This window comes from Mauremys reevesii, linkage group 6 (assembly GCF_016161935.1).
Source record: "Mauremys reevesii isolate NIE-2019 linkage group 6, ASM1616193v1, whole genome shotgun sequence".
Classification (NCBI taxonomy): Eukaryota; Metazoa; Chordata; order Testudines; family Geoemydidae; genus Mauremys; species Mauremys reevesii.
The window spans coordinates 48,710,092-48,725,007 of NC_052628.1; positions in this window are offsets into that span (position 1 = coordinate 48,710,092).

Here is a 14,916-nt window from a genome sequence, read left to right on the forward strand (position 1 = left end):
GTATGTATCCCTTCACATAACCAAAGAACCAGGGGTCACCCAATGAAATTAATAGGCAGCAGGTTTAAAACAAACATTAAAAGGTCCTTCACACAATGCATAGTCACCCTGTCAGCTGGTTGCCAGGGGATGTTGTGAAGGCCAAAAGTATAACTGGGATCCAAAGATATAGATAAATTCACGGAGGACAGAGCCATCCATGGCTATTACCCAAGATGGTCAGGGACACAACCCCATGCTGCGGGTGCCCCTAACCTCCAACTGCTAAAAGCACTTGGCATGGGCCACCGGCAGAAACAGGCTACTGGGCTAGACAGACCATTGATCTGATCCAGTGTGACTGTTCTTACATTCTTATTCAATATGCAGTGGTTGCCACTAAAAAGTCAACATCTGCTGACCCACTGCACCCTAGTCTAAGTATGGAGGAAAACATTGGCTTGATGGAGTATGTCAGCATGAGGATAAAAGACCAAGACACGGAGTTAGCTGACTCCAACCTTGCAGGTCCCAGAGCTCAGGCTCCAGCTCCAGACCAAACATCTACACAGTAATTTTTCAGCCCAAGAGCCTGACCTAGGCGAGCCCAAGTCAGCTGACCCGGGCTAGCCACAGTATTTTTATCCCTGTGTAGACATACCATAGATACCAAGCTGTGGTTGAGGAGTCTTACTACAAAGCAGTTAAGACATTCTCTAACTTTAAACTAAATAACAATGGATCAAATTTTGGATAATGAGAGATGGAAATCATTAGATCAATGCAGACTGGAGAGACTTGGAATGGGATTAGTGATCATTTTCCTGTTAGATTAATAGCACCTAGCACTTTTCATTTGGGGAGCTCAAAGTGCTCCTTACAAAAGAGGACAAGTATCATTATCCTTACTGGACATCAGAGGAAAGTGAGGCACAGACAGGTTAAAGCTTGCCAAGGTGAACAGCGAGTCAATAGTAAATCTAGGCAAGGATTCCAGCTATCGTGACATCCAGACCAGTTCCCTATTCACTGAACTTCATTGTCACTCAGACTGTTTATACATACAGCATTGCCTGCTGCTAAATACATTTTAGCAGGTGTGTTACTGCTGAAATATTTATAATCTGACAATTTTTTGAACTCTCACTCATTCATATTGTCACAGACTGACAGCACCACCAATGGGTGTTGTAAACGTAAGTGCCCCTTATCACTGTGAATGTTGATGTTTTTTCTTTTGACGTCTGCCTCAGCAGTAATGACCTGTAGGTCAAGCATCTCTTGGCAGTTAATAACTGGCTAAAGGTTTTGCAGAGGACCCATCCCAGGAAATGCCCACCTCAGATGTCATTCCTCCTATTCTAAACCATTAATACATAAACACAGTAAAGAAATAGTAAAGTAATTGCCTTTGCATGGGTCATAGAGTCCTAAGTTCAACTGCATGTTGCCATGGATACGGTGTTTGGGTTGCAGATATTATTTATTATGTATTACAATATCACTTAAAGGCTTAAGCATATGAGGTGGCAAGGGTGGGAGCATGGAGGTGCTTGTTGAAGAGGCAGAACTAATTGATGGAGAAGATTGGCATTGCTGGCAGAGTGAAGGCAGCAGTATATGACGTGCTGAGATAACAGAGTGGACAAGCAGGGAAGGGCTAAATTGTGAAGCGCCTGAAAGAGAAGCTTGTACCTGATGCAACGTTAATTTTTTCCCAGCAGTTAAAAACCAGCACAGGCACCAGTAAAAAAGAGGGTTTCATTCGCAGTGTTTTATGACGTTTGAGAATTGTTATATCCTTTAATTTTTAAGACCTAGCGACATCCTTTTCTTCATTATTCCTTACCACAAGCTTTGCTAGTTTATTAAAAACATACATGAATGAATTTACACACAAAAATGCATTTAAATGATGTTGAGGATCCAACTTTAACCCACAAAAGAAGGAATTACTGAGTTTTTAGGCTGATAAACCATCTTTGAACAGGCCTCACCAAGTCATAGTTTTGCAGTGCTGTAGAGATTCTCTTCCCTCATATTTGTTACCATCACTACATTATGGCACGATTCTTGGGTGGGGGGAGGGTTGTTTGTTTGTTTGTTTTTGGTCAAACAACGCTTATAGCATCACATCACACTATATACACCTCAGAGGAAATGGATGCTGAACTCCACTTCACTTACTTCTATTCTCTGTTGCTTCAGAATGAAGCTTGTTCTGAATTCTCCTACCCTTTTGGATCTGTGAAGCAAATAGAAGTCCAGAACAGGGTGGCATAGCTTTAGCCTTTGCTACCTGATGAACTGCATATAAACTATATGCAGCTGGTATTTCTTTTCCTTCCTTGTCTGCTCAGTCTCAGTCCAGATGATACAAAGTCAAGCATCTAGACTTTCAAGGCATGGATATAAGATCTCAAAATGGAGTTTCATCAGAGTGAATAGAACATTTGGATTTAAAAAAAAAACTTTTTATTAAGGCAAAGTTACAAAAAAAAGGTTAACATGCTACATTGTACATTGCTTATTCAGGATCAGGTGACTAGTCAAAGAACCTGGCTAAAGATTCTGGCTTGCTGGCTGAGGACCCCTTCTCCTTTACGTACACTAAAAAGGATGAAATATCTAAATACTTATCCTCTTTTTGGCACTTCTCTTCTGTATGTATTCAGGGCAAAAGCCTTTCCATTACAAGGACAGTCCATATTTTACTAAACTACAAATCCGTAGAAAGAGGACTCACATTTTTCCAATAATGTGCAGCAATAAAGAAATTCATTTGTCATTCTGTTGAAAATTTAGATCCTTTCCTGGAGCATTAAATAAGCAGGGCAGGGGATCTCTAGGAAGCCAGCATTTTGTCATAAGATTAATCTCTTTTAATTGTTTCCGCCTCAAACCATCTAATTTCTGGATACAATCGCCACATGTACAAGTATGTTCCCCTTTCCCAGCAACCCCTCTAACAGCGTGCTTACATAGTAGCAAAAATATGATGGATCTTAACTATAGTCTAAGAACATAAGAACGGCCATACTGGGTCAGCTCAAGGTCCATCTAGCCCAGTATCCTGTCTTCCAACAGTGGCCAATGTCTGGTGCCCCAGAGGGAATGAACAGAGCAGGTAATCATCAAGTGATCCATCCCCTATAGCCCATTCCCAGCTTCCGGCAAACAGTGGCTAGGGACACCATCCCTGCCCATCCTGGCTAATAGACATTGATGGACCTATACTCCATGAACTTATCTAGTTCTTTTTTTTCCTAATGCCATCTATACAGTAATTTATTTTAAAAAATTGTATGAGCCACACAAATTGAAGATGTATGTCCCCTTTTCCTTATAGAGACCCACTAGATCCATTTCTTTGTCTAACTCCCTCTCCCATCTTTTCATCTGGGTTGTTATCAACATTTTTTCAATCCAATTGTATATATCTTAGAAATTATAGCTTTTGTTCCAGCTTTCTAGACCTAGACCAAAAGTGGTTAAAGGCTAGATAGAGCTGCCTTGTACCCAGATCTCACAAGAAAATGTTTTTCAATATTTACAAAGTCAACACAGGATTTTTATATTACTTATATTATTACATATCTCTTGGTATGATTTCCAATCAGGACGTTGGAACAACTGCAGAATCGAGCACTTTTGGCTCTTGCCCACAATGAATAGTCATATTGATATTTCCTAGGGATAAATGCCTGATTATTAATGAAAGTAGAAAAGGGAGAGGGCCTCAGTGACAGGAATTCTTAAAAAAGGGTTCAAAATTGGTCTGGATGAATGGGTGATTTTTCATTTTTGGCGGCCTAAATTTTCTATGGGTATGATACAGGGTTGTCTATTATTCCCCCCATTGTTTGCGTTGGTAATGGAACCATCTGCAGTAATATGAGAAACAGGCCTTTGGTAAAAGGCACCTGTGATACTTCCCGGGCACCTCACTACCACCTGCCCTCAGAGTGAGGAAGCCTTGGCTATGGAGGTCAGGTCCCCAACCCCACTGGCCATAGCTAACACAAGCAAGGCCTTCCAGGCCTATGCAGGCCACACTCTCTCTCTCTCTCTCTCTGTAGGTTAGTGATAGGCACAATCCAACCCTCGAGCAGGTGGTAGTGAAGTGCTTGATAACCCTGGGTACCCCAAGAAGCATCACAGCATTACAATGCCTTCTGGATTAGCACACACAATAGCACACAAACATCTTTTTATGGCAAATTACCCTCCAATGTGGAATAGTAAAAGACTTGGGGGAATGGAACAAATATGAAATTTCTTGCCTGGGTAGAGTAGCCTTGGTAAAGATGAATGTTCTCCCAAAGTTATTATTGTTTGAATGACTCCTTGTTGGGATAATTTAAGGGATAACTTATCTTTTGCCTGACTCTGTCTAAAATCTGTAAAATAGTTTCCAAATTTACTGAGTCATCCTTCTTATTCAAGGTTTCACCAAGATTGTTATTTGTTCTCTCATTGGTATTGTTCACAAACATTTAATTTGGCCCTGCTGATCAAAGATTTGGTCCATAATGTATCTCTTGTCTGCTGTGAGATTAGAAGCTGCAAAGCTGTTGGACAAAGCAATGTAAAGTCTAAAACTGCTCACATATAACCCTTCCAGAATTCCCTGGAGTAGTACATCCGCTGGGTAAGCAACGGGGAGAACTCTTTTATTCTGTGTAGAAGGATCTTGAAAAAAAACTAGAACAGATAAATTCTCTAGTCACTGCTGAAGTAAGGGAAGGCTTTTAGTTTAAGAACACATCTCAGAACTCTGTATCCTCTAGTTTTTAGGAAGGGGAGTCATTGGAAAGAGGCCAGGGTCTATAAGAAGTATGGGTTGCACTTCAAGAAGGGGCATAGCTCTACAGGATCCCCATCAACAGTGCAGATAGCTGCCATCACTTTGGGCGTAGCAGTGAAATATGGTAAATAGTTGACTACCCAACTAGAATGAGAATGTCTACATGGAAGAGTTAATCCACATCAACTCAGGTTTCTCCAATGCAAAAATGCCCAGGTACACATGGCACAATTCATTACGGCACACTAACACCAGATTTATCATGAGCTCTGGAATCCTTTTCCAAAGTGTATTAAGATAGCTGTGAACTGAGTTAGTTTGATCTACTGTTCATGTGCACACAATGCTGAAGTGCTCTACTTTGACAGTCCTCCATCTGCTATCTCAGGCTTTGCACGTGTCTGTTACTGACCTGTTTCCCTGTGTGCCCTCCACTGCTTGGGGTCAAGTTGACCTGATGTTCCCGTCCCTGTTTCAAAACTGGCATGTGGCCAGAATTTGCTCATTTGCTCCTGGATTTGAGTATATCAGCATTGCTCTGATATAACTCCAGAAGCTTTATAATGCGTCTCAAGCAGCCACTTGGACCTGGCTGAGCCCTGGATCTCATTGCCATCTGGGGAGAAGCATCGGTGTAGCAACCTTTAGGGGCCAGCCACTGGAAGAAAGATGTCTTTGAGGACATTGCAAAGCAGATGTCCAGGAGGAGTCCCAACCAAGGCACTGACTAGCGCTGGATCGAGTAAACAGGTCAGGAGAATGTACATTAAAACAAGGGATGCCAGGAAACAGTCCAGCCATGGAAATATGACCTCTCCATTTTTTTGAGAAGCCGGACAGGAGTTTAAGCAGTGACACCACTACCGAACCCAAGGAGGTTATGGAACCCACTGCTGCCCCACAAGGACAAACAGCAAGAGTCATCAGAGGAGGAACACAAGGAGGGCAAATACACATTAAAAATGCTATAATTGCCTCTCTGGAATATGATAGTTTATTTTTCTCTGTTCCCCCAGCCATGGCACCTACAGTGGCCAGATCCCCAAGAACAGAGTCTTTCCCAATGGCCAAGTGGCTGGCTAACTTGAGGAGGAAGAAGCAGAGAACTTGGGGGAAAATATTTGCAGACTTCTCCCCAAAACTGAAAACAATTGAGAGTTGGGGGTTGTATTTGATGTCAGAGAGCAAAAAAGACAGGGAGCTATCCAAAGAGAGCACTGAAGTGGCCAGAGAAAGCACCACAGTGCCAGAGATAGCATTGCCATGGCAAAAACCACTGTGGAGAAAGATAGAGAGATGTAGAAGCAACTCGTGGAGGCAATAAGAAGCAGAATGCTCTGCTGCAGCACATGCTGCTATCAGGGACACAGACAATCCAGTGCTCTCAACACAGGGTACTGGGAACACCAGCATATGTTCCCCACTGTACCCTGGCAGCCTTGCTTCCAAAGGCCAATTCACTCCCTGGCTCAAGCTCAGGGCAGCTAGAACAGTTGGTCCTGGGAGCCCCGCTGACATCAACTAGCCCCTCCTCTGCCCTCTAACTGACAGCTCAGTTCTGTAGTTCAACTCAGCCTCTTCTCCTTCCCTCTACCTCTCTCAGTTCTTGTTGCTCCTTCCCACTTAGCCCTTTTGGATACTTACGTCTCTGAGTGGTAATTCAATACTGCTGTGTCAGTGTCAGTCACCCAGTAGGCCTCCACACTTTCCTATTCCCCTGGTCTGGATTACATAAAACCTGACACTTTTACTTGCCCATATATTACCTCTGCTTTTTGTTCCTGGATTCTGGGCAATAGACCTTTTCCCCAGGCAGAAAGGTGCACGTTAGTTGATTGGACCTACTGGTGACACCATTAATAACGCTCTACTGTCACTGTTAGTTAAATAAGGAAGTACTTTTTCACACAATGCACAGTTAACCTGTGGAACTTTTTGCCAGGGGTTATTGTGAAGTCCAAATGTATAACTCTGTTCAAAAAAGAATTAGCTAAGTTCATGGAGGATAGGTCCATCAATGGCTATTAGCCAAGATGATCAGGGATGCGACTTCTAACTGCCAGAATCTGAGACTGGTTTACTTGATAATTGCCCTGTTCTGTTCATTCCCTCTGAAGCATCTGGCATTGGCCACTGTCGGAAGACAGGATACTGGGCTAGATGGACCTTTGGTCTGACATAGGGTGGACATTCTTATGTTCTTATGTCTGAGCCGATAGGACAAAGCTGATAAGGAAGCTTTGACAAAAGTACAGGAGGTTCTGAGTCATGAGTTCTCATAGATTTTTTAGTGGGACCATGAACTGGTAGTGAATTAAAGCGAATTAAACCTTAACACTGTAGTTAACAGATTTCAGAAGTCGTTGCCATTAAAAAGCAGTTTTATAAGTTTATACATGTCAAGACATGATTCTTACCTGATAAGCTTGCAGCTTTCTGTGCAGACCTGAAAAAAACCCAAACACAAAAAACAGAGGTGCAATTTTACATATAGCTAAAAAAAAAAAGTGTACTAGCTATTAGATTTTCATCCCCTGATAACATGCCTTTGTAATTGAAGCAACATGATTATAAGAGCTTTGTACTGCACAATAGCATATCTCAAGAGTGCTGTGAAGTACAAGACAGAGCAGAGTATTTTCAGAGAAAATGTGGCAGGAGGAGTTAGGAACGTGTTAATAAAAGATGAGCTCTGTGTGTGTTGTGCGTAAATCTGTAAAATAAAGCCATTAGAGCAAGAAAACAAGCCTGGCCAGAGCAACAGTACTTAGTCTTACAGTTACACTGTTAAACCAGTGATAGGCCCAAACAGCAACATTAGGCTCGAGATGAGAATTTCACCCAGTTAGAAGTTAGTCCAAGGGATGTGGAGGAGGTTGGGTTAACTCTTTAGAGAACTAGGGGCTAGGTTTGAAGCTCTGGTCTGTATCTAAACGTCCTCAAAATTCAGAGATATTCTAATCTGGAGTTTTAGTTCAAGCCCACCTGCTCAACCCCTTTCAAAATGTGCTATAATTAAACAGATAAAGGTCAGATCAGAATTCCACTAAACCTTGGAAAATTACAGCCAAAAAGCAGTGATAGCCATGATGCAATACATACAAAAGGCTCTTAAAAATGCTTTGTTACAGATGGCTTCAGCAACTGCAGTACACATTTTTGGCAATGGCTCATTTGGGTGATGGTTTAACTATTGGAATATCAATTATTGAAATAACTCAATGCAGCCACAACATATAGTAATGCAACTTTAGTAGTAAATGCTCATATATTATTGAAACAAATGTTTGAGTGCCTGAAATTAAAAACAATGGAGACATTCATATTTTACAACTATACTCATAGTTGTTCTTGAAAAAAATATTGTTTTGACACAGCTTTTGAAAATACAACTTATTCTTGTAAAATGAAACTTTATTCTAAAATGTATCCAAAATTGCAAGACACAAGCACCATTAAACAGATAAATAGACATATATTTATGTACAGAGAGCATTAAAACACAAAACAATTGTTAATATAATTCTTATACCATTTTTAATGAGTTTCCATCAATAAAACTTTAAACTTTAAAGAAGACTTTTCGGTTGCAAAACAGTTGTAAAATCATATGTATAAATTATGTCTATTACAATTCCAATAACAGAGGCAAAGTAAAATACAAAAATAATCAATACTGCAAATTCAAATACAAAACCCAAAATAATGTAGCACAGGTAAATATGTACACTTGATGAATCCATGCAGCTATGCAGTGCAACAAATTAACTGCTTAATTTAACTTATCACAAAATGGAACAACCATGTCTGCAAGCAGAAGAAAATATGTTTTGTAATAAATCATAGTGCATTTAGAAGTTCAACTCTATAAAATGATTGCTGAGTGATATATTTCTAAAATACCCCGTGTGGTCAGACAGTCCCCAAAGTCCTCTTCTGCAAAATAACATATAAAGGACAAAAGTTTAAAAACAAAACAAAACCTCAATCATTCTAGAACAGATTTTGATGACAAATTTTTACATTTTTACTTGTACCATCTTGGTTTTTATTTTGTTATCTAACCTTTTTGCAAGTATCCATGTCCCTAATGACATGTTACACCTACTAACCAAAGTGAACCTTCCACATTCAAGTGCTATACTCCATAAATGGAATCTAACACAGCTCTTAGACTGCACTGGTTTAAAGAGATAACTTTGTGGCTTCAAAAAGGCAACTATGAACCCCCAGGAATCAGAGAGAATGAGAGTAAAATGGTGGCTAGGGAGACTCCTTTACATCGAAAGTTTCTGATTTCTTTAATTACACAAACACATATAAAATAAAAGGCTTTATGGCTTGGCTGAAAATTCTGGTAATGCATTAGGCAGGTACAAAGCCAATATTTGTGAAGTTCTGGTGCCTTTCACAGTGTAGAAGACCATTCTGGTTGGTGAAGAAAGATAAGCCTCAGATAACCATGTAGAAAAATACTTTAATGTTGAACATGTTCTAGAAATAATGAACAAAATCTAAACAAGGAACCTTTTTTTAAAAAAAATTGATTTTTTTGTGTGTAAACCTGGCTGTTCATCGTTCAGTTTTGCTGTTGATTGGTATATCAGAATCAAAGCATGTAGATACTATTGAGATTCATACTTCATAAAATATTAGTGGTTAAGTGTCAAAATTAGATGAGATGCAATTACACAGTCTGACACTTGTGTCTCTGAAACTTGTTTAAGTGCTAAGCACGCTCAGTGTTTTCACTAGAAAGAAGTTGGCAAAACGCTACATTTCTCTGGTTGCTGAAAAGATACACCTCTACCTCGATATAACGCGACCTGATATAACATGAATTTGGATATAATGCGGTAAAGCAGTGCTCTGGGGGGTGGATGGGGGGCTGCGCATTCCAGTGGATCAAAGCAAGTTCGATGTAACGCGGTTTCACCTATAACGCAGTAAGACAGCGTTATATCGAGGTAGAGGTGTACTGGCTTACAACAGCATATACCTCTGTGAAAGTCCTCATTCCGTATTCTCTGTACTCCCCAAACTCCTTCTCAAATAATTGTCAAGTGAATGGGAGTTGTGAGTGGAAAAGAGACGCAGGATGGAGCCTGTATTGGGTAAACAGAATCACATTTGTGTACCAATTGCTTTACGTGCAGTCCCATGGATGGAGATGGCAGAAAGCAAACTGTATGAAATCTTTGTGTTTCATGATCTTATGGCATTCTTGAATGGTTGAAAAGTACACACTAGCCCAAATAGTCTCAAATGTTCTTATGTCAGATGTTTCCATATTAAAGAAGGACATCAGAGTTACTAGACAGCAGTTAAAAATATCAAACCACCAAGAAAAGGGGAGGAAGTTTATCTACTCAAATATGTTTAAGGCACAGGAAATAAAAGGTATGGTAGTGGTCTACATTTAGTGTAAATTTTTAATTGTTTTTGCTATACGAGAGAGATTTATTTTTCTCCTCTGAACTGCCTCTAGTTCATAGAATACTAAAAAAAATTGAAAGTATAAATATAAGGGCACATTAAAAATGAATAATGCTACATATGATCACAGACTAATTGCTATATTTTTGCCTCTTGGCAGGTCAGCTTGGTCATCTTCTATATCCATAGAATGACAAATCCCTTTAGAATGTAAAAATTATTCATTCACTATTGATTTACCAAGACAGCTGGAAGTGTATCAGCTGAGTCATTGAATGGATCCTGTTGTTTTGATGCACCTCAAAAGCAATCAGTTAGCTGCCATCACAGTCACTTTTCCAATTACAACAATTGTGCCATTTGCCCTTTCCCCTAAAATTCAATGAAACCCAGAAACAGCAAGAGAAACAGTATAACATTAAAATTAATATGACTCTTGAACATAACTTTTGGTTACAGTTCAGCCCCTGAAATATCTAACTGGTAAGCAGTGACTGTATTAGCACATAATAGCCTTTTCCAACACTTCATACAATGCCACACAATAAGCATAATCATTTTCAATATAAAATGACTTGCATTTCAGAAAACAAAGCAAACATATCAATACAACTGCTGATAGACTCATGAAAGAAAATGAAATCTACTCTTGCCTGATGAAGTGATAAGCCAAGTTCAGAGGTAAATTCTGCTTCTTAACACCTTGGTTGTGAAAAGTTGGGCACACTATGAACGTGATAAAGGCATGGGTGACCACGTTTATATTTTTTTAATCTCTGATGTTCCTTAACTTGTAGCAGAGGGAGCTCTTGCTGCAATCAGTATTATGATTTGGTGCCAATAATTAACGGGGAGTGTTGGCAAGTTGCACTAGCATAACAGGAAAACCTGGAGGCTTGGTGTTTGGTGCAGGCTATGGGGCTTAGGGTAGAATATGTTACACAAGGAGCTTGTCAGCCCATGCAATGGCACCACCCGCAAGGAGCTAATCATCTAAAGCATGGGATTCCCACATCTCCAAATCAGGATGTGGCAAAAAGCAGACGTTTACAAGAGACAGTGTGAAAAACATGAACTGCCATTATGACTGATCGTCTCAAAATCCTGAATTATGAACTGTTAGATCACTGACTTTCCAAACAGCGCACAGTAATACTCGTGACAGAGGAAAATAAATATTGACTGCTATGCATAGCAAATTCATCTGAAACAAAGGCTATGCACATTCACTTTTTGGTTACAACTATCTAATATTTTGAAATTAGACAGCAACAAACATGATTGGTTGATTTTAGTTCACCTATATAATGGTTTCCTTATTGGATAGTTTAACTGAATGAACCTCTTTTGTGCACCCATTACAGATTATTAATAAAAAATGAACAATATCCACTGAACTAAGGTTAACATTTTAAAAAGGGGGTAAAACCTCCCAGAACTATTCAAACAAAAATCAGCTCAAATTAAATAAAAAAAGGAAAATATAAGAAAGTCAAAACTCTGGAGGCAAGAATCTAATGTGAAAAGTTAGACTCCAAGATTGAAGAGTACAGAAAATCATGCAGTATTTCACACAAATTCCAGTTTTGTTTTGGGCTGAAATTCTCACCCACAATTGCGTTAAGTCCAAAAGATGAGTTTGGTATGGGGGACCTGATCCCAGGATGTGGAATACCCATGGAGCTGGGCCATGGTTGCTGCTATAATATATGGGCTGTAGTAGCAGCTGCAACGCTGCAAAGTACCTTCCCACATGTGCTTTGTGGTTAGTTGAGCCACACAATTCATGGACCCATTGGCCATGCCTCGGTCACTCCAGTGACGTGTCACAAATTTTCCTTGGGATACAACTATGGAGCTTGGTTTCATGGCATTCAAGGGAGCTATGAATTTTTCCTGTGGGATGGCTTCCTTTTCACACCAGCGAACCACAGTGATTGTGTTACATTTTGAGCCTTCTGAGACACTTCTGCTGGGGGGAGGGAAGGCTTTCCCAATACATAACTACAAAATCATACACAAATTAAGTTTCTGCACCTTTCTGCACAATAGTGCCAATAATACCAAAATTCCACCATATGCAATAGATGGTGGAGAACAGGAGAACATTTCACAAAGTTGTTGTGGGATGCTCCATTCTTTGATAGATGATTTGTTTTCTAAAGGACTTAGACCAATGATTCAAATACAGAGGTACTGTGAGGGCAACTCTTTCAAGTGGTTGTAGGTACAGTAGTAAATATCTCCCAAAGCAAGACACAATCATTTGGGAAGTGAAGTGATTGATGTCAGGCAGCTTGTTGGATCTCTGGGTACTTATTGCTTCCCTTCTTAAATGATTAAAAAGGATGCTTTTAAAAATGACTCACAAACAAGGTCTAAAGAGATTTGCACCTGGAATGATTTTCCATTCTAAAGTAAGGCTCACTAGTTTACATGTTTTTAAAGCAGAAATCTTCCCTCAAAGATATTTGTGAGACTTGTTTCTGAAACTTTTGCTATAAACTATCATGTTATATGGTGGTGGTGTGAAATTGAGTGATTCTTTAAGCAGCTATAGACTATGAAGATCAAGTTTGGGGGACTGGGACAGCTGTTACAGAAACCCCCACATACTTGCAGCTTTGATTTTATATTCACTTGAACTTATTAGTGTACCCTTGTATGGAAATAGGATAGTGTTTTCTGTTCTATATCCTAGAATATTTATTTATTATTTGTTTACTCAAATTAAATTTCTGCTTATTTTGAATGTTGCATTTTGAATGAAGATTTTCCTTTCTTTATAAAATTAGGGATTGACTAGTAGTCTAATTCACAATTTTGGAAACTGTTCTTCCTCTATGACACACTTGTCTAGTTGTTTAAAGGTGACCTGCAAAGGATTTTTTTGTAAAATTGGTTTGTGCTCTTTTAGCCTTTTCAATGATATATAAAGAGGCTCTCAAATGATTTTTTCAAGTTTTTTCTTTTTTACCTTTACCAATATCACAAATACGTCCTTGATTTTTATTGGGAGAACCACTAGGAGGTATAAGAGATGTTTACTGTGTGCTTTTAACATTTTAATTGAAAGGGTGAAGGTGTCAAGAATTTAATAGAGGCTTCCTTTATTCAAATTGTTAATTATGGTAGTTATTTCAGTTAAATAGCTGTTCAAGAAAACAAGCAAAAACCAGTTTTAAATGGTCTTTGAGTAAAAATTCCTTCTCTCTCAATATCTCAAGTTTCTTGGCTCATGCTGTCAGCTGTTTCACTAGTTGTCCAGATATCATAAAGTATTCATACCCAGACAGGATCTGAATTCCTAATATATACTTTAAAAAAAAACACAAGAAAAAAAAACCCTACAACATTTCAGGTCTTCTTTATACAAATTAACAAAAAACAAACAAAAAAGATGGGGAGGGAGGGAAGTTCAATTTTACTTTCCTTTGCAGGCCACCTAAATAATTCTTACTAAGAATGCATTCATTTAGTAGAGGAGGGCATTAGTAGCCCTGTGTAGGGGATGTGAGCATAGTATGCAGGTAGTACTTCCTTATGCCCCCAGGGTGGGTTCTGCACTTGTGTCCAGTACCTGATGCAGAAGAAGTAGACCAGAGGAGAGGCCACTGGATCCATGCTTATATGGTTACAGATGCAAGGAACCCTATAAGTGGGAACGGTGCCTGTGAAGTGCCATGCTGTAGTCCTGTAGCCTGCTGTGGGTTGGAGATGGTGAAAGGAAGGATATCCATTCCCTGCTTAGTTCCCTGCACAAAGTCCAATTACTCAGGCTTTGGGTCAAGAGGGATAATCTCGACTGAACTGGAAAGCACACACTGATGCATACCCAACACTAAGACAATGAAATGTGTTAAACTGCAGCCAGCAATTGCTTACTGAAATCTAACACCAAGCTCTCTAAAAGGACCTGAACTCGGGTGAAATTTCTTACATTACATATGATTTAATGTCTCTGTTAATAGCTGATATATGTGCTGTGTAAAATAAATTCTGAAACCCCTAAGCGTGCTTAACAAGGCTTTAACCACATGTGAACAGCAAGTTTTGACAACAGAACAAGTACTACAGTACCATAAAATACACATGGCTGTTCAATCAGAAGCCACCTCTTGCTTTGAAACAAGAATTTACAGTATTAAGCAATGGTGACAAGATTTCTTACACAAAACCTACAATAATGTACAGAATATGCATGATTGCTGAAGTTATAATGCCAGCATTAAAAAATATACATTTTCTACATAGAATGTCTTGTGCAAATGTGAACAAGTTGACAATAGTTTACCAATGCTTCAAATAACTGAAATAGATATAATCCACCAGATAGTAAATTCTTCCTTCCCCCCAACAGTAAGCAGACACTGCCAGATGCACGAAAGGCCAACGTATGTAATAAAGGGGTTTTAACTTTAGGCATATGCATGCATGTGCACACGCACACACATACACATGAAAAGGAAAACAATAGTAGATGCACCACAATATTTTTTGCAAGGGGATACTTGCCACAAAAAGCCCAAATCAAAGTTGGTCTTTGCACAATTAAATCAATTTGATTTACATTTCTTTAATTGCCTCTACAAATTTATAGACGTTTCTTGTAAAGATTTTTTTTCCTGAAACTTAAATTTTATTAGAAATAAAAAAAGCCCACAAAGCTCCAGCTTCCACTTCATTTATACCAT